The sequence below is a fragment of the Protopterus annectens genome, chromosome 1.part2 (assembly GCF_019279795.1).
Source record: "Protopterus annectens isolate FY-2018-M chromosome 1.part2, PAN1.0, whole genome shotgun sequence".
Classification (NCBI taxonomy): domain Eukaryota; kingdom Metazoa; phylum Chordata; order Ceratodontiformes; family Protopteridae; genus Protopterus; species Protopterus annectens.
The window spans coordinates 39,549,954-39,571,274 of NC_056727.1; positions in this window are offsets into that span (position 1 = coordinate 39,549,954).

The following is a 21,321-nucleotide window of genomic DNA, read 5'->3' on the forward strand; positions in this document are numbered from 1 at the left end:
GTGTTACATGACAGATGTCAGACACATATCATGGAAAGAGGAGTGCCACAACATAAGCATGGGAAAGTCAAGAAATGTAAGGTGTACACTGTTGCCTACACCAAAGTTTCTTGCTGGGCGTGCATGCACACGTGTGTGTGCCATGAAGTGCGAGTAGGACAGTGTGCGCGCGTGTAAGGCAGACTGAGCACGTGGGAGCCTGTTGGTAGATGTTTAACACTGTTTGCATTGGTGTGCAGGCATTTTAACCTGAATAAGCAGATTCTAAACTGTGTAAGCATGTGTGCACGCATGTAAGCCACTGTGAGCGTGTTTCTGCTGGTATGCACGCTGCTCCCCCCTGAGGAAACAGAAAGGAAAAAGGAAGCAACAGAATTCGTAGGAAGCTAGCAGGGAATACTGCTGGAGCTAGCAGGTGAAAACAATTAGAAGCAGGCAATTACACAGGCAGAATAGTAGCCCAGCCCAGCACTTAAAACTCTGCAAACAGCAGTGCAGGATGTTTCTCTCAAGAGACACTGCAAGACAGGAGTAAGCTACTAGAAGTGAGAACTGAAAAAGCTGAACTCAGAGCAGAAATGTTAGGGGCTACCATAGCTGTCATAATGAGACATAGGCGACTTGCTGAGGGTGGTGACAATGCAGATGGTGCCAGACAACCCACAGTGAGGAGACGGAGAAGAGTGTACAGGCCCAGGGTCATCTACCACGGGTTACATGAGCTGGATATAGTAGAGCGCTATAGAGTGGACAGAGAGCTCCTGCAGCAAATAGTTGAGCTGTGCAGGCCATGCCTCACACACAGAACAAACAGAGGGGAACCCATCCCAGTGGAAACCAAGGTATTTGTTGGCCTAAGAATACTAGCAACAGGTACCTTCCAAAGACCTACTGGTGATATGATGGGGATATCACAGGCATCAGCCTCCAGGGTACTGCACCAGTTCCTGGATGCCATGTTAGCACATGTCAGTGATCATGTATATTTCCCCAATGCCCGTGAGGTATTGGCCAGCAATATGCGTCTCTTCCAGCAAATAGCAGAATACCCTGAGGTAGTGGGTGCAATAGACTGCACGCACATATGCATCAAAGCACCAGCTGGTGAGCGGGGTAGGGCCTACATTAACCGCAAGGGCTTCCCCTCCATCAACTGCCAGGTCATGTGTGATGCCCAGGGCATAATAATGAATGTGTGTGCTGGCTGCCCTGGGAGCTACCATGATTCCCACATCTGGCATTTGACGCAGCTGTACCAGATGTTTGCCAATGGGGACATCCCACACGGACACCTAGTGGGGGATGCAAGTTATGCACTGGAGCCATGGCTGATGACACCCATCAGAAATGCACGCACCTGAACAGGAACGCCATAATGAGGCACACGCACAAACACGTAATGTAATAGAGCGTGTGTTTGGGCTGCTCAAGTCACGGTTCCGGTGTCTGGACACATCTGGTGGAGCCTTGCAGTACACACCAACTACATGTACCAAAATTGTCATGGTATGTGCTATGCTACATAATATGATCTTGCGAAAACAGCTGCAGCAGGACCAGCATAGGGCTGGGCCAAACAGCCCCCCACCATTGCCAAGGCCATCGCAGGCAGAGTGTGACTCGGAGGAGGAACAACCTGAGCCTGCCCCAGTAGGCAGAAGGAGGCGTGCCCTGTATGCCCTGGCCTTGGCAAAGAGGCAACGCATAGCACATACACTGGCTCAGTAGGAACCCTGGGAATGATACCCCCTCTGACTCACTCAAATAATAACAGGGATGCCTAAAATGACATGACCTGCTCACAAACATGTACAGGGAGTGTAATATGCGCATCCGACAGAGGCAGCCCTGCAGCACCACCTGAGGCATGAATGCCATGTGTTAAGTAATGTAACACCATGTACTATATGCACACCTGAGGACCGTGACTAACATCCTACCCTCACCAAGCATCATGCCACAATATGACATTAAGATGATCACTTGCAATAATTGGCTGAAGTATTGCAGTTAGTCAAAGGGTATCCAATGTGTGCCAGCCTGGGATGACATGCTGAGCATGACATGATGCTCCACCTGCTAGAACTGGCGTGCACCTATCAGTGCAAGCCGTATGGATACTGGCAAAGGCTGTTGTTACCCACAGCATGCCCTGAATAGGTAAGGCTCAAAACACAAACCTACCTCCATAGGTATCAGAAGGGATAAGAACCTAGATGTAATGCTACCTAATGCCAGAAGTCTAAACAGCAAGATGCATGCAGTCTAAACTCACCCAGTATGGAGAATGTTGATATCTGTGCTGTAACAGAAAACTGGGTCAAGGCTCACAACAGCACCCTAACACTACCAGGTTACACCTCATACTGTGCTGTACAGCCTCAAAACATGGAGCAAGCTACAAAAGGAGGGTGACTAGCAATAATTGTCAAGGATAACCACACCCCCATGTTGGTGCCACAACAAGAAGCAGCATGGACTAGCCATGGTCAAGTAACAGTGGCTAAAACTGCCTCCCAGTTTATAGCCTGCTACAGACTACCATCCCAACACCAGGAACTGCACCTGGCCTATGTTGGAATACATGAATATATCAAGTCCTCCAAACCACATTATATTGGGTGACTGAAAATACCCAGACATAGACTGGGAGCATTATACTAGCTCCAACACTGTAGGACAAAAGTTCATAGAATCCATAAACCAAAATGCCCAGGAACAATGTACCACTCCCACAAGAGGGGTAAGCATACTGGATGTGATAATCAGCAACATGGGTACTGGATGGCAAGATGAGAAGTGTATTGCTCACTGGTAAGACCAGACCATAGAGTAATCACACTGGATATACACATCCTGACCACAGTCCCTGGCCAGAAAACCACAGTGAAAAAAAACATGTGTAAAGCAAAAGTTGCACTCCTCCAAACTGATGTGGAATCCATTAAAGGCCCTGTGCAGGTGCAAAATATGGGCCACACCTCAGAACCTGTTATACAGGCATTCCATGAACACTGCCAGGAATGCTTGGATTATGCAATCCTAAATTAAAACAAGACACAATGCCATACACGCAGGCATCTGGCATGGTGGACTCCAGCCATTACCAAACCATGCAAGAGAATGAGGATGCTACTACATGATAGAGCAAATATAAAAAAAGAAGTAATCACTGATCAGTAGTATGGCAATAAAATATGTCCACACATACAATCCACTAAGGCCAGCTACAACAAGTTGAATCTGTGAATCTTGAGGCAATGTTACACCTGCCCCAAGTACACAAACAACCCTCAACTCCCCCCAAGAAATACAAATATATGAGAGAGATGCAACCATTTATCCAAACTAGAGGCTGAGCTCCCTCAACTCAGTACTCCCAAAACTAGTCAGGAGGAGAAGGTAACCACACACACCACAAACCCAGTCCCACATAGACCTATCACAACTGCAAACCAAAGACATAAACACAGAAAAACATTCCCGGAGGCCCGAATTACAAACACACCACACCAACAGAGGCCTCCAAAGCAGACACCCAATCAAACAACCTCCAAACATAGCACATGCAACACATAGTACACAAAGCTGGTGTGCCAAACAGTCACAGGCCAGAAGGAGAAACAACATGCCTGATACAGTTGTAATAAGTGACTCCATAGTGAGACACGCTGCTGTCCTGCACACCAGACTGAACAAGGGAAAGAGTACAGTAAGCTGCCTGTAGGCTGCTACAATATGCCACATAACACAAGTATGCAGGTCACCCCAAAGCAAGTAGAAATATGATGCAGTCATAGTCCATGCTGGTGTGAATAACCTGAGATGTACCTCCCCAGACTACATGAAAAGAGACATAGATGAGAACTCCGATTATGTAGTCCAGGCCAGTATGACACTGACCATTTGCAGCATCCTACCCTCACCAAGAATGATGCCACAGTACAAACACAGAATGATCAGTTCTAACAAGTGGCAAAATTACTGGTGTCATTCCAAGGGGATCCAATGTCTGTCTGCTTGGGATGCCATGCTTGACAAGCCACGCAGCTGTTCCAGGGATGGCTTGCACCTGTTACCCCTGGGCGTCTGGATATTGGATAAGGCTTTTGCCAACTCCATAGAACCTTTCGTAGACAAGGCTGAAAAGACTAACCCACCACCCTAGAAACATAAGTGGAAAGAAACATAAGGGTAATGCTGACCAATGCCAGATGTGTAAACCTCAATATGCATGCTCCCGAGGCCCTCCCCAGTATGGAGAACATCGATGTCTGTGCAGTGACAGAAACCTGCTGCAAGCCTCCTGAGAGCACACCAGCACTACCAGGTTATACCACATATCATGTGTTATGGCCCCAAAACCTGGAACAAAACATAAAAGGAGGGTGAGTATCCATATTCAGCACAGACATCCATATGTCCAGGTAACTGACAATGCACAAGGCATTGGAGTCCACCCATGTGCAACTAACTGTAGGCAAGACTGCTGTACAGTCTGTAGCATGCTACAGACCACACTCTCACACACAGGAACCCCACCCAGCTGTCCTGAAGACACTGGACAGTATGAATGTCCCACCGAATACCAAACAAGGTACTCACAAATTACCACATAGGTGGTAAACCATTATGTATGGAAGGAGTAATCAGGGACCTAGGGCACAAGTGGACAGTAACCTGTTATGTGACACTCACATTGCCAATGTGGCTAGGAAGACTGTCTATATTGGACACCGTATCATGAAAGGATTCACATCTACGTCAACAGAGGTCATTGTGCCCCTATACTGTTCTCTTATTAGACCCATAATCTAGTACAATGCCTCATTTGGGATGTACCTTACCTGACACCTGCAGCAGTTAGAAAGACCTCAAAGGTACCTCACCAAGAGGATAAAGGGTCTCAAATATATGTCATATGCTGCCTGGCTGTAGACACCCCAGCTGAATGCAGTCACATACTGCCTACACAGAGGCATTGTATGTCTGTTGTACAAGGCTATGTCCAACACAGGAGTAATGGACATGCTCCACCCCAGAAAACTCAAAGCCATCAGAGCTGTGAGAGTGAGAGATGTCAACCTCAACACATAATGAAATAGGATGTGCTGGAGGGACAGATACATAACCCAGAGGCTCCCCACACCCTGGAACAGAATCCCACTCTATGTTAGGCAGAGCCCCTCACTGACACTCTTCAACAGGAATCTTGCCAAGTGGATGGATGATCGTAGATTTACACTGGGGGTCTTCACTGTGTCACGTCCAGACAGAGGCACAGCAAAGCAAATCATAAATGGCCGTAATATTCACATAGCAAGGGGTGGTGAAAGCCACACACACTCTGGCTAGGCTTACAAATGCCCTAGGGTGGATAGCCTAGTATGAACCTATGAACCTATGAAGATACAAATTGTACAGGACACTAAGGATAATCCCAAGGCTTCCTCAACTGATGGTAGGAACCGTGTTGGGAATTCACAGATATGCTCTGAATCACACAAATATTACAAACAACATACCAAACACACATGCAAATTGCCAACAGGTGCAGTGCAACCCCCCCCCGCCCCCAGAATGCAAAATATCTATCCCAGCAGATTGCTGGCCCCCTGACATTGCAGATGCTGAGGTAACAGCCAGCATCTACAAAGCAAAACACACAGCAGCAATGGTATGAGATGGTATCCTGGGCTGAGTCCAACATGGACTCCAAGAAGAATGGAATGCCAAATCACACTACTGCTCAATGTCAGCCTTACCACAGGATATGTACCCAAAGAGCAGTGTACAACAACAGTGGTCATTCTCAACAAAGGTGTTGCCTGAATGGATACTGAAAACTACCACCCCAGAATCCTGAGAAGCTTGGTCTGCACAGCTATGGAAAGGATCAGCATGTACCGCAGACATAAAGATATTGGGGACCTACTGACACCGGACCCTACCCAGTGTGGCTTTCTTAAGTGCAGATCCTGCCCCTAAACATGTTTGACTCATTTGAAATAGTCATTAAGGTCATTGATGAGGGCAATGTGGTCCACATAGCGTAGCTGGACCTTGCAAAGGCTTCCATACAATACCCTATGTGTTCATTATAGATTTGCTCACCAGCTTAAATATAAACCCCTATGTCAGTAGAGGGGTTGCAAACCAGACCAAGGACAGAACTGACATGGTCAGACATGCTGCAGCCATGTCAGACTACAAACCAGATATAACTGGCATCCCACAAGGCTTGATCCTGGGACCTCCCTCGTTTGGTATATATGTCCCATAGGTACAGGCCAACATGGAAAGACTGTGTCTGAACATGTTTGCAGAGGACTACAAACTGCCCACCATATCTGACCCTCCAGCTGACACAAGCATCCCACAAAAGGGTCACATAGAAACAGACAACTGGTGCCATAGCCATGTCAGCAAGCTAATTGCAGAAAAGTGTATAGTCAACCCCCGTGGATATACAGTAAGTGCCCACCAATTACCACATAGGTGTTAACCCATTACGTACTTAACATGTAATGAGAGACCTGGAGACACAAGGTGATAGATATCCTGCATTGGACAAACATGTGGCTGTAGTGTTTACAGAAACATACCATATACCCACCTAATCATGAAGGTTGTCAGATCTAGATAAGTTGAGGTCATTGTGGCTCTGCAGTCATCCTTCATCAGCGTTACAATTGACTACAATAGCCCCTGTGGGATGTACCTCAGCAGACACCTCCATCAACTATAAAGTCCCCAACAGTACCTCACTAGGAGTATCAAAGAGCTTGAACAGATGCCATGTGTTGCCTGATTAAACAAACTGCAGCTACACACACTGCCATACTGCCCACCCAGAGTCAAGCTGTGCCTGATGTATAAAGCCATGTCCAAGCTGGAATCAATGAACATGCTGCACCTTGTACAATCTGAATGGCAGTGAGCTATGCACATGATAGACCTGAACCCCAGCACTGACATACATAGGACAAGCTGTACTGCATGATCCATAACACAGAAGCCACCCCCACTCATGAGTAAACTCCCAGTACAGGTTATCCATAGAGTCACTCATCGATTCTCCTCAAGAGGAATCTTGATGAGTGGATGGGAGATGGTAGGTTTACCCTGGGTATCACTGTTATGTCACAGGTAGACGGAGGCACAGTATACTAACCATGACATATGTCATGGCAAACTCCACTTACAATGTGTGTCGAAAGACAAACACACTCTCTGACTAGCATTAGAAATGGCCTAGGGCACATCGCTAGTGTTTGCAAATGTACACCTATGTTGTGGAATACACTACCAATGTTGGACAAGCCTGGTTTAAGTAGTTCATATCTAAACATAATGCAACATGGTCAGATGTGCACAACTGGCTCCTAACCAGGCTGTCGTGCTCACTATGGAAATGTAAAGCAGTGATAGGACTAAAGCCCAGGATACTGTCCACCACAGTGAAAGTACTGAACCAGTACACTATGCGGTACTACAGTGTTAGGTCAGTATGAAAGGATGTTGACAGCTGTATGCAAAGTATCCCATGCAAACCCTGCAGGCACAGTATAATCCCTGTTGTGTTCACACACAAAGCAGTTGGACAGTAACTACACAACATGACACACAACACACAACCATAAACGGGAGATATTTGTTGAAGTTCACACTCATCCACAAATGTGGTGGGCTGCAGAGTTCAACATATGGAAAGCTCACACTGGGCATGCTCGCACACTTTGATAAATGAGACATATGTCAGACAACATGCCATGGGAAGGCTGAACTGGGCATGCTCACACACTTAGGCCAAATCTCAGTTTAGCAGTTGGCCACACATATCTGGTATTTGTACGTGTTATTCCAGGAACCAACCACATTACAGCAATCTTCCCAGTGCGCACAGTTAAATGACTACAGAGACATACGTGATATAGTGGATCCCTCCCATATGCAAACATCTTCGACAGATACACAAGTTGTTCATACAAACAGGGAATGCTATGGCAATAAAGACCTGCAAACAGTCTATCAGCAACAAATAATGTGCATCTGACAATTAAACATATGGGTGTAGAGGTCAACACTAGGCTGTTTGCCCTAGGGAATGACAGCTTAGCCAGAGTGTGCTTGGCGTCTGCCTCCCCAGTACAGTAGGCTACTGTGCCACTGTAAAGTAGGTCACATAAGGCACCGTGTGAGGCTAGTGTGCTGTGCCTCTGTCAAGCAGGGACACAGTGGAGATCCCAGGGTTTGAATTTGCTAAGCCACAGCCATGTTGTTGGTGTGTGCTGGAAGAGGGTTGCTGAGGACCTCTAACAGTAAGTGGGCATCAATAACAGACTGAGGGGAGCCTTATCTGCATTGTCTGGACATTTTCACTGTCAGCACTGTGTCGTGATGATTATGAGGGATTGAAGTGTCGTGCCGGTACTGTTCAGAGATGTCCTCCCTCTGTGGGCTACTGCTCTGCAATGTATTAGCTCACTCTGTCTGTTGGACAGCTCATATATGGCTGGTGTACATCTGACAGGTGTCCTGTTGTGGAACAGTCATTGGTATATTTGGGATAGCATGATCAATGCAAACCTTCCACATGCTCATAGAATGCAATTGTCAAGGATTATGCAGAGTGGCCTGTATACTCCCCCAGCATGAGTCCTTTGAAGTCTTCCACCCCAGTCTTCACAAGTGTAAAGTCTGCTTTTGATAAATACAGCTTGTTTGCAGTGACAACCTTGCCTGGGGGTGGGGATGGGATATGGATGGCCAGTGAAAGGTGGGTATGGTCAGATATCAACAATGGTGGTCTACCTCTGGTGTGGAACAGTGAGTACCCATGTTGTAGATGGTCAGGTGCAATATGTATTCTCCCTTGTGGCTGTAGTGAGTGGTTCTGCCATAGCACATGGGCTCACAAATTGTAGTGGCTGTAGGGTAATGTTGTAGAGGCCTGAGTAGTTCCCACACACAATATGCCTGTACCTGACGCTAACAACTGGAATGGTGTATGTGAACACCTGCATATATTGGCACTGTTCCCAGGGAAGCAAAGTGTGTGTCCTGGATGTGGGAGGGGTGGTCAGGACTGGTTGTGTTGTGTGTTACAGGTCCTGTGGTCACGAAGCATGGTATAAAACATAACCTGCCAGTGCGATGTGCATATCTGACCCTGACGTAGGTGGCTGCAAATGCATATATATGCTATCCGCCACCTGACAGGTAGTACTAGATGTACATACCTCTGTAGAAATAATGATGTCAGCACCCTATAAATACTGCAGGTGCAGAACAGATGCCCAGTAATTCAGATAGTGCGCTCTGCTAATGCGTCTCCCTCAAGTGTCATAGTATAGTTAGGTAGGGGTTTGAATCCTGCAAATGCTGAGTGGGGTTGGTGTGTGTGCAAGTCTGTGTGAGGGAAATGTCCCTTTTGGCAACTGGGAAAACACACTACAGGATGCACATTCCCCTTTCTAAACACTGATGATGTCAGCACCCTATAAGTACAGCAGGAGAAGGGAAACCTCCCAGTAATGTGAATAGCATGCTCCGCTAATGCATCCATCTCGAGTGTCATAACATAGTTAGGTTGGGGTTTGAATCCTGCAAATGCTCAGTGTGTGTGGTGGGGGTTAGTGTGTGTGCAAGTTTGTATGAAAGAAATGTCCCTTTAGGCAACTAGGAGAACACACTACAGGATGCACATTCCCCTTTCTAAACACTGATGATGTCAGCACCCTATAAGTACAGCAGGAGAAAGGAAACCTCCCAATAATGCAAATAGTGTGTTCTGCTAATGCATCTGTCTCGAGTGTCATAACATAGTTAGGTAGGGGTTTGAATCCTACAAATGCTCAATATGTGTGGAGGGGGTTAGTGTGTGTGTAAGTCTGTATGAAATAAATGTCCCTTTTGGCAACTAGGAGAACACACTACAGGATGCACACTCCCCTTTCTAAACACTGATGATGTCAGCACCCTATAAGTACAGCAGGAGAAGGGAAACCTCCCAGTAATGCAAATAGCGCGCTCTGCTAATGCGTCCGTCTCGAGTGTCATAACATAGTTAGATAGGGGTTTGAATCCTGCAAATGCTCAATATGTGTGGAGGGGGTTTGTGTGTGTGCAAGTCTGTATGAAAGAAATGTCCCTTTTGGCAACTAGAGGAGAACACACTACAGGATGCACACTCCCCTTTCTAAACACTGATGATGTCAGCACCCTATAAGTACAGCAGGAGAAGGGAAACCTCCCAGTAATGTGAATAGCATGCTCCGCTAATGCATCCATCTCGAGTGTCATAACATAGTTAGGTTGGGGTTTGAATCCTGCAAATGCTCAGTGTGTGTGGAGGGGGTTAGTGTGTGTGCAAGTTTGTATGAAAGAAATGTCCCTTTAGGCAACTAGGAGAACACACTACAGGATGCACATTCCCCTTTCTAAACACTGATGATGTCAGCACCCGTACAGCAGGAGAAAGGAAACCTCCCAATAATGCAAATAGCGTGTTCTGCTAATGCATCTGTCTCGAATGTCATAACATAGTTAGGTAGGGGTTTGAATCCTACAAATGCTCAATATGTGTGGAGGGGGTTAGTGTGTGTAAGTCTGTATGAAATAAATGTCCCTTTTGGCAACTAGGAGAACACACTACAGGATGCACACTCCCCTTTCTAAACACTGATGATGTCAGCACCCTATAAGTACAGCAGGAGAAGAGAAACCTCCCAGTAATGCAAATAGCGCGCTCTGCTAATGCGTCCGTCTCGAGTGTCATAACATAGTTAGATAGGGGTTTGAATCCTGCAAATGCTCAATATGTGTGGAGGGGGTTTGTGTGTGTGCAAGTCTGTATGAAAGAAATGTCCCTTTTGGCAACTAGAGGAGAACACACTACAGGATGCACACTCCCCTTTCTAAACACTGATGATGTCAGCACCCTATAAGTACAGCAGGAGAAGGAAAGCCTCCCATTAATGTGAATAGCGTGCTCTGCTAATGCGTCCGTCTTGAGTCTCATAACATAGTTAGGTAGGGGTTTGAATCTTGCAAGTGTGTGTGGGAGAGGGTGAAAGTAGTGTGTGTGCAATTACCTGCGTGAGAAAACTGGCCCTTTTGCCAACCAGTACAACACACCAGCTGCTGCATATTCCAATCTCTACACAGAGATGATGTCAGCACCCTACAAGTACAGCGGAAGAGGGAAAATCTCCCAGTAATGCAAGTAGCATGCTCTGCTGCTGCGTCTCTCACTACTGTCATAGCACAGTTAGTTATGGCTTTGGATTCCAGACATGCCACGTGTGTTTTTGTCACACAGAATGCCCATGTGTGTGGGTTGTTGTTCACAATAATGCATGACATCGATTAAACCAGTAATGGCAATGGACACAGATGATATATGTGTGTGCCAAATACACATATGTACCTGTGACCTTCAATAGCTACCATGTCTGACGCCTGCCACATGTGAATACATGGTATTTGCACTGGATAACATTATGACTGTGGTCTTCTGTGCGGGTGCTGCATGTGGTATGTGTATATACAGTGTGATATGTAGATGGTATCAACCTAGCAGCGAGGGATACACATCTGGCCTGGGGCATATAGTCTACATGTTGTTGATGAACAGGTGCTGCATGTTTTCACCTGTTATGGTAGTGGTAACAAGTTGTTCCATAGCAATGCAGTGACTACATGGTAGGAACCTTTCAGCTAGGGTGTTGTAGCTACAGTAATTCATCAGCATTCAGTAATACGTCAGCATTCCTGGTGAGGGTATGATGCCAACCAAGGTCAGGGTCATACCAGCCTGTGCCACATGCTCAGAGAGCCCTTCCATGTTCCCTATCATGTAGTCCAGGGAGGTACATTACAGGTCAGCCATAGTGGCATGGACAATGACTGAGTCATATGTGTCCATGCCTCTGACTGACCTGTATACTTGTGTTATGTGGTGGACCATAGTGCCCCACGGGCATATCACTGTGACATTCACCTTGTCCATCCTGGTGAGCGTGACCTCACTGTACCGGACAATAAAGGTACCTAACACAACTGTAGCAGGTGTGTTGTCTAGCCGTACAGGCAGTGACTGTATGGCACACAGGATTTGTGTGCTATGTATTATGCGTGATGTGTTCTGGCATAACGTATGCCTGTGTGCCAGCTGCAGAGGTGTCTGCCACTCAGGCAGGATGCTATTCTTAGGCTCCACGAATGGCCCAGTGTGCTCACGTGCTTGTATTGCTGTCAGTGTAGGTCTACATCAGACTGGTATTGTAGTCACTGTAGTATTTCATGCCACCTGACAGGTTATGCCAGTACTGGGTTCAGAGTGCTTAGTCCCCAGTTTGGCTATGTGGTTCCATCTCATACATGTGTTGTACATCCATGTGTAGGGGAGAGGGTTGACTGTGTACATGTGGCAGCTGTGACATTGCCACATGACCCACATATTCCACAACTGTACCATAGAGGTGACTGACAACTGACCTTTGCACATGCTACCATAGTATTGTGATTGCCATGGTGATTAACAGCACATAGGGCCAATGGGGAACAAGGTACATAGGTTCATAGGTTCATACTAGGCTATCTGCCCTAGGGCATATATAAACCTAGCCAGAATGTGTTTGGCTGTCGCCATCCATTGTAAATTTATCTTGCTATGCCCTTTTTCGAGGTTAGTATACTGTGCCTCTGTCTAACAGTGACACAGAAGTGATACCCAGGGTAAACCTACGATGTCCCATCCACTCATCAAGATTCCTCTTGAAGAGAGTCAATGACGGACTCTGCCTAACCTGGACTGGGATTTTATTCCAGAGTGAAGGGAGCCTCTAGGTTATGAATCTGTCCCTCCAGCATGTCCTATTTATTTCAGTGCTGAGGTTCAAGTCTCTCAAGCATGTTGCTCGATGGGATTTGGATATTCTGAGGTGCAGCATGCCCATTAATTCCGGGTTTGACATAGCTTTATACATCAGGCACAGATCACATCTGAACAGGCGGTATGCCACTGAGTAGAGCTGGAGTTTCTTTAACCGGTCAGCATATGGCATCTGTTTGAGCCCTTTGATCCTCTTGGTGAGGTACTTTTGGGGTCTTTCCAGTTGCTGCAGGTGTCTGGTAAGGTACATCCCAACAGGGGCATTGTACTCAATTATGGGCCTGATGAGGGATGAGTAAAGAGGCACGATGTCCTCCCCTGATCTAGATGTGAATCCCTTCATGATGAGGTGGGCTATATAAAATGTTTTTCTAACCACTTTGGCCACATGGTTGTCAAATGAGAGATTGCTATCAACTTGGGTCCCCAGGTCCCTAATTACTTTTTCTGTACTTAATGGATTACCACCTATGTGGTACTTTGTGGGCACTTTGTTTTTGCCAAAGGGGATGACTATACACTTTTTGGCATTCAGCTTGAGGCCATGGCTCTGGAACAAGTTGTCTGTTTCTATGAGGCCCTTTTGGAGGATGCTTGTGTCGGCTGGAGAGTCGATTATGGCGGCCAGTTTGCAGTCATTTGCGAATTTGGTCAGCCACAGTTCTTCCATGTTGGCCTGTACCTCCGATAAATATATACCGAACAAGAGAGGTCCCAGGACTGAGCCTTGTGGGACACCACTTGTAACTGGTTTGGAGTCTGGCATGGCTCCAGCAATTCTAACCAAGTGGGTTCTGTCCTTGAGCCAGTATGCAATCCATCTAGTGACATAGGGTTTATATTTAAGCTGGTGAGCTTCTCTAGAATGCCCGAGTGGGGTATTGTATCGAAGGCTTTTGCGAGGTCCAGGTAGGCTGTGTGGACCACCTTTCCTCTAAATCAATGGCCTTGGTGACTGTTTCAAAGAAATCAACCAGGTTTGAGAGGCAGGATCTGCCCTTAACAAAGCCAAACTGGGTATGATCCAGTGTCTGTAGGTCCCCAATATCTTTATTTATGAGGTCCATGATGATCCTTTCCATAGCTTTGCAGACCAAGCTAGTCAGGCTTATGGGGCGATAGTGTCCAAGATCCGTTGAGGCACCATCTTGCTGTAGAGGGACCACTGTTGCTGTACGCCACTCTTTGGCCACATATCCTGTAGTAAGGCTGGGACTGAACAGTAGTTTTATGTTTGGGTGTAGCTCTTCTTGGAGTTCATGTAGGACACAGCCCGGGACACTGTCTGCTCCCATTGATGCAGTGTTTATTGCTTTGGAGAGGGCGGCTCTTACCTGAGCATCTGAGATGTCAGGGGGGCAGCACTCTGCTGGGATAAATATATGCCCTTTCGGTGTGGAGGGGGGGGGAGTTTGCGCTGAACCTGTCAGCTAGGATGTTGGCAATGTCTGTGGGTTTGGTGTTTCTATTGACATTTTGGACTACCTCTGAGCATATCTGGGAATTACCACCCAGCTTCCTAACATAACTAAAGAAAGCCTTGTGATTATCCTTAGTGTCCTGTCCAATTTTCTCTCGAAGTTGGCCTTAGACAATCTTATGAGTGCCTGTAGTTTTTTGCTAATACTTATCAGTGATGCCTTCCCTTTTTGGGATATTGCTGTATCATTTAGTAGCTTCCTCCTTCTATTGTATAGTTTGTTTATGGCTGGGGTCCACCAGACAGGACGTCTGCCTTTGGAGGATTGGGTCTTGGTTTGATTTGGGTACGCATGATCCATGCATTCCTGAAGGTGTCCATAGAATGCGTTTATAGAGGAATCTGCGGTCTGGTCCATATATTCCACAGGCCCGGGGGCTTTGAAGATTTCCACCTCAGTTTTGAGGAGTGTGAATTTGCTTTAGCGAAGTTGTTCACTGTGGTTTTCTGGGCAGGGGGTGGGGTCGGGATGTGAATATCTAGTGAGATTAGTTTATGGTCTGATCTTACCAGTGAGGGATACACTTTTGGTCTGGAGCATAGAGCCCCCATGTTGGTGATAATTAGGTCCAGTATGTTTTCCCTTCTTGTGGGAGTGGTAACAAGTTGTTCCATAGCATTTGAGTTCATATATTCTAGGAATCTTTGGGCTAGGGTGTTGGACCTAGATTCATGCTCCCAGTCTATGTTTGGGTAGTTGAAGTCACCCAATATAATGGTGTTTGGAGAGACCTTCATATTTTCCACTGTTCTCAGGAAGGCCGAGTGTGGTTCTTGGGTTTGGGAGGGTGATCTGTAGCAGGCTATAAACTGGAAGGCAGTTTTACCCATTGTTAGTTGCACATGGATAGTCTCTGATGCTTGGTGCTTTGCCACCAACCTGGAGGTGTGGGTAACTTTGATGAATATCAATACTCCCCCTCCTTTTGTGGTTCGGTCCACATTTTGGGGCTGAAAAGCATGGTATGAGGTATAACCTGGTAGTGCTGGGGTGCTCTCAGTAGCCCTGAACCAGGTATCTGTTACTGCACAGATATCAATGTTCTCCATGCTAAGGAGAGTTTTGAGTGCATGCATCTTGAGGTTTAGACTTCTGGCGTTGAGTAGCATTACTCTTAGTTTCTTATCCCTTGTGATACCTATGAAGGTGGGTTTGTCATTTGAGCCTTGCCTAACAAAGGCACTATGGGGGTAGCAACAGCCTTTGCCAATATCCGAAAGCCCAGGGCTGTCAGGTGCAAGCCGTCCCTAGCGAAGCAGGTGGTTCAACAGAAGATGAGTATGTAAGGGTGTAGTGCCTGTGATCAGTTAGCAGTGGCATATATGACTGCTCACGTGGACAAATGCCAGGTAAGTCATATGCAATGTGTCACAGGCAACGTACATGTGAACAGGACAAACAGTGACGTTCTGTCAAGTGAGACATGGACATACATATAGTAAGCTATGCAGATGTCACTAGGAGTCCACAGAATCTCTGTAACTATGCATTGCAGGTGGGATTAGTATTCCAGGGTAATTGCAAGCAAACATGCATGCAAACAAAGCTACAGTAAGCAGGGCTGCATGTAGTCCATTGTACAACAAACAAGCTGTACCACTTCCAGTAGGTAACACTGCAAATATGCAAGCACTATGCACATGTACATGGAAATACACAGGTCAGATGGCTAGGGTCCAGTCTCAGCACACACAAGTGTACAGACCATGTACCGTCAGGATGTACAATAACTGGATGGAAACCCATGTGTTCATACCTGCAGTAATACACATGTCAAATAACAGACACTGAGCCTTCACTCAGTGGTTCCATACTTAGTAGGATGTATGCTACCTAGCCTGCCACCACAGTATCCCTGACATGTATGGGGACTCTCCCTCCTGTGACAGTTAGTTTTGTGTGTTGGGGCTGTCTAGCATGGTATGAGATGTGAGCTTGCAGTGCTAGGGTGCTCCTGTGTGTCCTGTACCAGTCGTGTAGTACTGCACACATATCAACATCCTCAAACATCCACATTGCAGAGTCCAGTGTGGGCAACATGCCACTTGCAGTTTACATGTCCATCATTACGTATTAATACTTTCATTACCTTATCTCCTGTGCTACCTATGTATGTAGCCTTCTGTTGACATCCTTACCACCAGTATGCCAACATGTGCAGATGATACACTATGGTACTTACCATGGGTGTAGACAACAGTACATGACAATCATACCCTTACTGCATCAGGCATGCTGTGATATACCCACAATTATTTCAGCACACAGTACTGTTAACAACATGATACTATTACTACACGTCTATGTAGTCACCCTGTGCATCAGCAACATGTTAACCTATACCTGCACTGATGTTACAGATTGCAGGAGGTGGCACAGTTTCATCATATGCACAGGGTGTGAACTTGGTATGCCTGAGTCAGCCACCGATATCACCAATTGACATGTATGTGTATGTGTGTTGGTGAGGGACAGCAGTACAAGGTGGGACAATGTTTATGCAGTGTGTGCATGTATGCGGTAGCCCTAGGTGTTGTCACTTCGCATGTGTGTATGGATGCACACAGTTCCACCTAATGGCTGCCATATACTGGTGTTTGTGGACAGCCACAGACTGTACCTGCCAGGTCATGCAGATCAGTGTCTCTGGCCACGGACACGGTACCTGTGCCTTGCAGGGGTGCTACGGACTGTATCCAGTACCAACCCAGACTGGGTACTGTCATCAGAAGCAGGTGTTCATTGACTGGACACAGATCCCTGTTGGGCATGGCTAGAGCCACGTGCACGTGGTCTCCTGGGGTGGTGCGATGACAGCACAGACCCAGCATTGCTGGGGCTGCTGCTGGCACTATGGGGGTGGCCGCGACCCTGTTTTCATCCATGACGGCTGCCAGCTGCTGCTGTTGCTGGCATACGCCCACATCGACGCCTCAACCGTCCACCATCACCCTAGCTCATGGACATGTAGTTGTGGAACCGGTCTAATATGTCCTCACAACGTCTGTCTATGACATCAGTGAAATTAGGGATGGCAGCCGCAATGTCACGCATACTGTCAGTCATGGCTGTGCGACATGCTGTCAGCTCCCTCAGACCCTGTCTGGTGTACCGTTCCATACGTGACTGTGCCTACATGACAGCCCGAAACATAGCTGAGGTTGTAAGACCTCTGTGGGCACGTCTGACAGGGGCAGTATTCCCACGGATGCTCCCACGAGAACCCCTGGACATCTGTCTTTGTGGTACCATCTCAGGGCCATGCCCATGGCTGCTGTGTGGGGAGGCATGTGCCACAGATACCACATTACCCTCGTCAATGCCCACTGTATGCTGTCCATCACCTAGAGACATTGGTGACAAAGGGTGTATTGGCAGGATAACTGTGTGCATTGATGGGGTTGACAGCTGTGTACTGTCAATCGGCTGTCCAATGATGGACCCTGGCATACCTTCCTGTGCCATTACACAGATGTCATCATTATCAGTAGCCATGGCACCTGATTCAGGTTCCCTGCTGCATGACACCAGAGCAGCACCAGAACCTGTGGGAGGGAAACAGGAAAAACAGTTTACAATGTCTACACAATATTACCAGTGATGCACACATCCACACATGCACAGGTCCAGACATGCACATGTGCACACATGCACACATGCACAGGTGCACACATGCACACATGCATAGGTGCACACATGCACACATGTGCACGTGCACACATGCACACATGCACAGGTGCACGCATGCACACATGCACACATGCACAGGTGCACACATGCACACATGCACGCACGTGCACACATGCATGCATGCACACATGTGCACACATGCACACATGCACACATGCACAGGTGCACACATGGACACATGCACACATGCATGCATGCACAGGTGCACACATGCACACATGCACACATGCACACGTACACATGCACACATGCACACAGTTGCACACAGTTGCACACAGTTGCACACAGTTGTACACTACTCAGTATGTGAGATATCAACACACAGACACAGACGCACCTGCATGCATACACAGAGCACTACTAAGTGAGCCTAATATTACTATTACTATCAAGACTATTAAAGGTATTGTTAATACACACTCACCAGCATGGATAGGCTGCATTGCTGTTACACCGGAGGGACCTGCAAAAGTGAGGAAACTAATGTCAGTGCGCACAACTGTGCCATTGTTACTGAGTATGATACAGGTCAGTAGTACAACAGTCGCCTTTCACAGGTCAGCTGCTGATATTGAGGATATCACACTTGCACATTAAATACTATGATGACAGCTACAAACCAAGGACACACCTCACACATGCATTAACTACCAGTGTACACAACAGTCAACTATACATATGGCATATTACCTGCACGCTCATAGTCTTGCTGCTTCGTGGCTCCAGCCTCCATCATAATGCATGTCTGCTGCTGTTGTTGTTGTTGTTGGCGGACTGGAGCCACTACACTCATGAGTAGTCCCTCCAGTCTGGTGAGTGGGGGATGTGTAGCCATCTCACCACCTGTGGCGACCTGTTGCCTGTGGATATCCGATGCACGCTGATGGACATTTCTGATTAAATCACTACAGTGATGTCGTACCTGCTCATATGTCCTATTATGCGTGCCTATGTCATTTACCCGACGGACCAGGTCTTGCCACAGTGCAGCCCTCTCATGCTGATTCTGGCTGGTGCGGGAAAAGAGTATTGCATAATCCCGCACCAGGCTCTGGTGTATCTCCTCATCCTCAGCTGCGGAGTAAGCTGGATTTCGCGGGTGAGCCATGTTCCTGAAAAATGAAATAACCTAATATCAGCAATATATGTCAGCAGAATTTGGCACACATACTACACATGCTACTCGACTGTTATGATACGACATATCTCACATATATAGCATCTGTCTGTCTATTGGTGGATACACATGTAAATGGCCAGGTATCAGTGCTCAGCCAGCAACTGTGCAACAGTACCTGGCACACTCCATATGACATACTACCAAACCCCAGCAGTCAGAACACTGATTCAGGTCCAGAGCACCTCCTCACTGTGGGGGTTTGTATCTAGGTACTGAATGGGCTACATCATCAACTACTGTGAGCTGACCACAAACTAATTGCCCTAGATATACATATCCCACCTCCACCACCAGCACAAATGACTATAGTGAATAACATTGCAAATGCAAACTTTACACTTTGTAACAGTGACATGGTATCCTTTCAGCACATTGGGCCAGTGGAAGACACAACCCACAATGCTGACCCCTTCACAAATGCTTTCTACGGACATCTCCAAGAATGCATGGATCATGTAATCACATATATGACCAAGACACTCTCCACAAAGGGACAGCATCCTGTCTGGTGGACCCCAGCCATAGGCCTCAGGATTGTGGACTAGGAGCCAGACCATGTATCTGAGCTCCTCAACGCCCCACCTCTGTGCTCAAAAGCAACTACCCTCACCTACTCCTGACATTCTGGCTGCAATTCAGGTCTACAATCATTTATGCTGTGTATTCCCACCTATGGGGCTTCGGCCACGGTGGTGCAGTGGTTAGCATTGCCGCCTCACAGCAAGAGGTTCTCCGGTTCGATCCTCGGCTGGGGTGCCTTCTGTGCGGAGTCTGCATGTCCTCCCTGTGGTCGCGTGGGTTTCCTCCGGGTGCTCCGGTTACCTCCCACATCCCAAAGACATGCTGCAGGTGGATTGGATACTCTAAATTGGCCATAGGTGTGCATGTGAGTGTGCCTTCTGTGGAAGGTTGGGCGCCGGGCTGGCAACTCAACACCGTAAAACTCCACTGCCAATCAATGTGCGGACAAGGTGATCTGCTGTGGCGACCCCTAACCGGGAAAAGCCGAAAGAAGAAGAAGAAGATTCCCACCTATGGGGCTTATATATGCCGTTTTTCCCGCACTAATCTGTGATTGGCCATTTTGGAATTGTATCAACTTCACAAAACCTGCTTTGTCATGCTCCACTTTCTATTCATTCCTATATATTTGCTATTACTGCATTTCTAAGTACAGCTATCATGGCTTAGTGGTTCAGTACCTTGACTATGGTGTATGGTATCCTGGGTTCGAACCTGGCCACTGCTTTTTATATTTTATGACTGTCTAGACAGGCTAGGGGGTGTGTCTGTGTAAAGGCAGTTTTGTTACAGTTTGCTCAGTGTTGCCTGTCGGTTAGCTTGTTAGCGCGGTGCGCAGCTCCGTGCAAATGGGTTACGCTGGTTTACACCTCATTTGGATGTCAGCACACATATTACACTCAGCTCAGCTAGGGGCACACAGTTTCAGCGTGTTAAGCCACTGCTCACCTACGGGCACTCATTTTGCACCTGTTAAACCACTGCTCACCTACGGGCAGATGCACTCACCTTGTTAAACTGTAGCTCAGCTATAGGCGCATCTCGCATTTTTTATTGTTTTGTTATCTCACATTTCTTCAAAATAAATGGACTATTTCATTACATTTTACATAAAATATGATTTTGTATGTGTACATATTTGTCAGGGACTTGTTTCGTGCTTATTTTACTAAAAAAAATTGACGTTGTGGGGGCTTGAACCATGGATGCCTGCTCTTCAGCCGTTGTCTCTACCGCTACGCTATTGCTTTATGGCTTACTTTGCATATTTAGTTCTTATATGCTTTTCCACTGACTGCTAACTATGGCTAAGCTACGGGCACGCCCACGCAAACGAGCGCACTCACGGGCAAACATCTTTACGATTTAAAAAAAATATATAACATGTTCATTTATATATTTTATGTTCATAGTCTGTGGGGGCATGTGTTGTGTTGTGTTTATTTACATTTCCATGGCCTCTGTCGTGAGTGTTTACTTTGGGCACTTTTACTCTTCTGGGGGCGTGTCTGCTTGCAGGGCTTGGCCTACGGACACGCCCCCTACTGTCT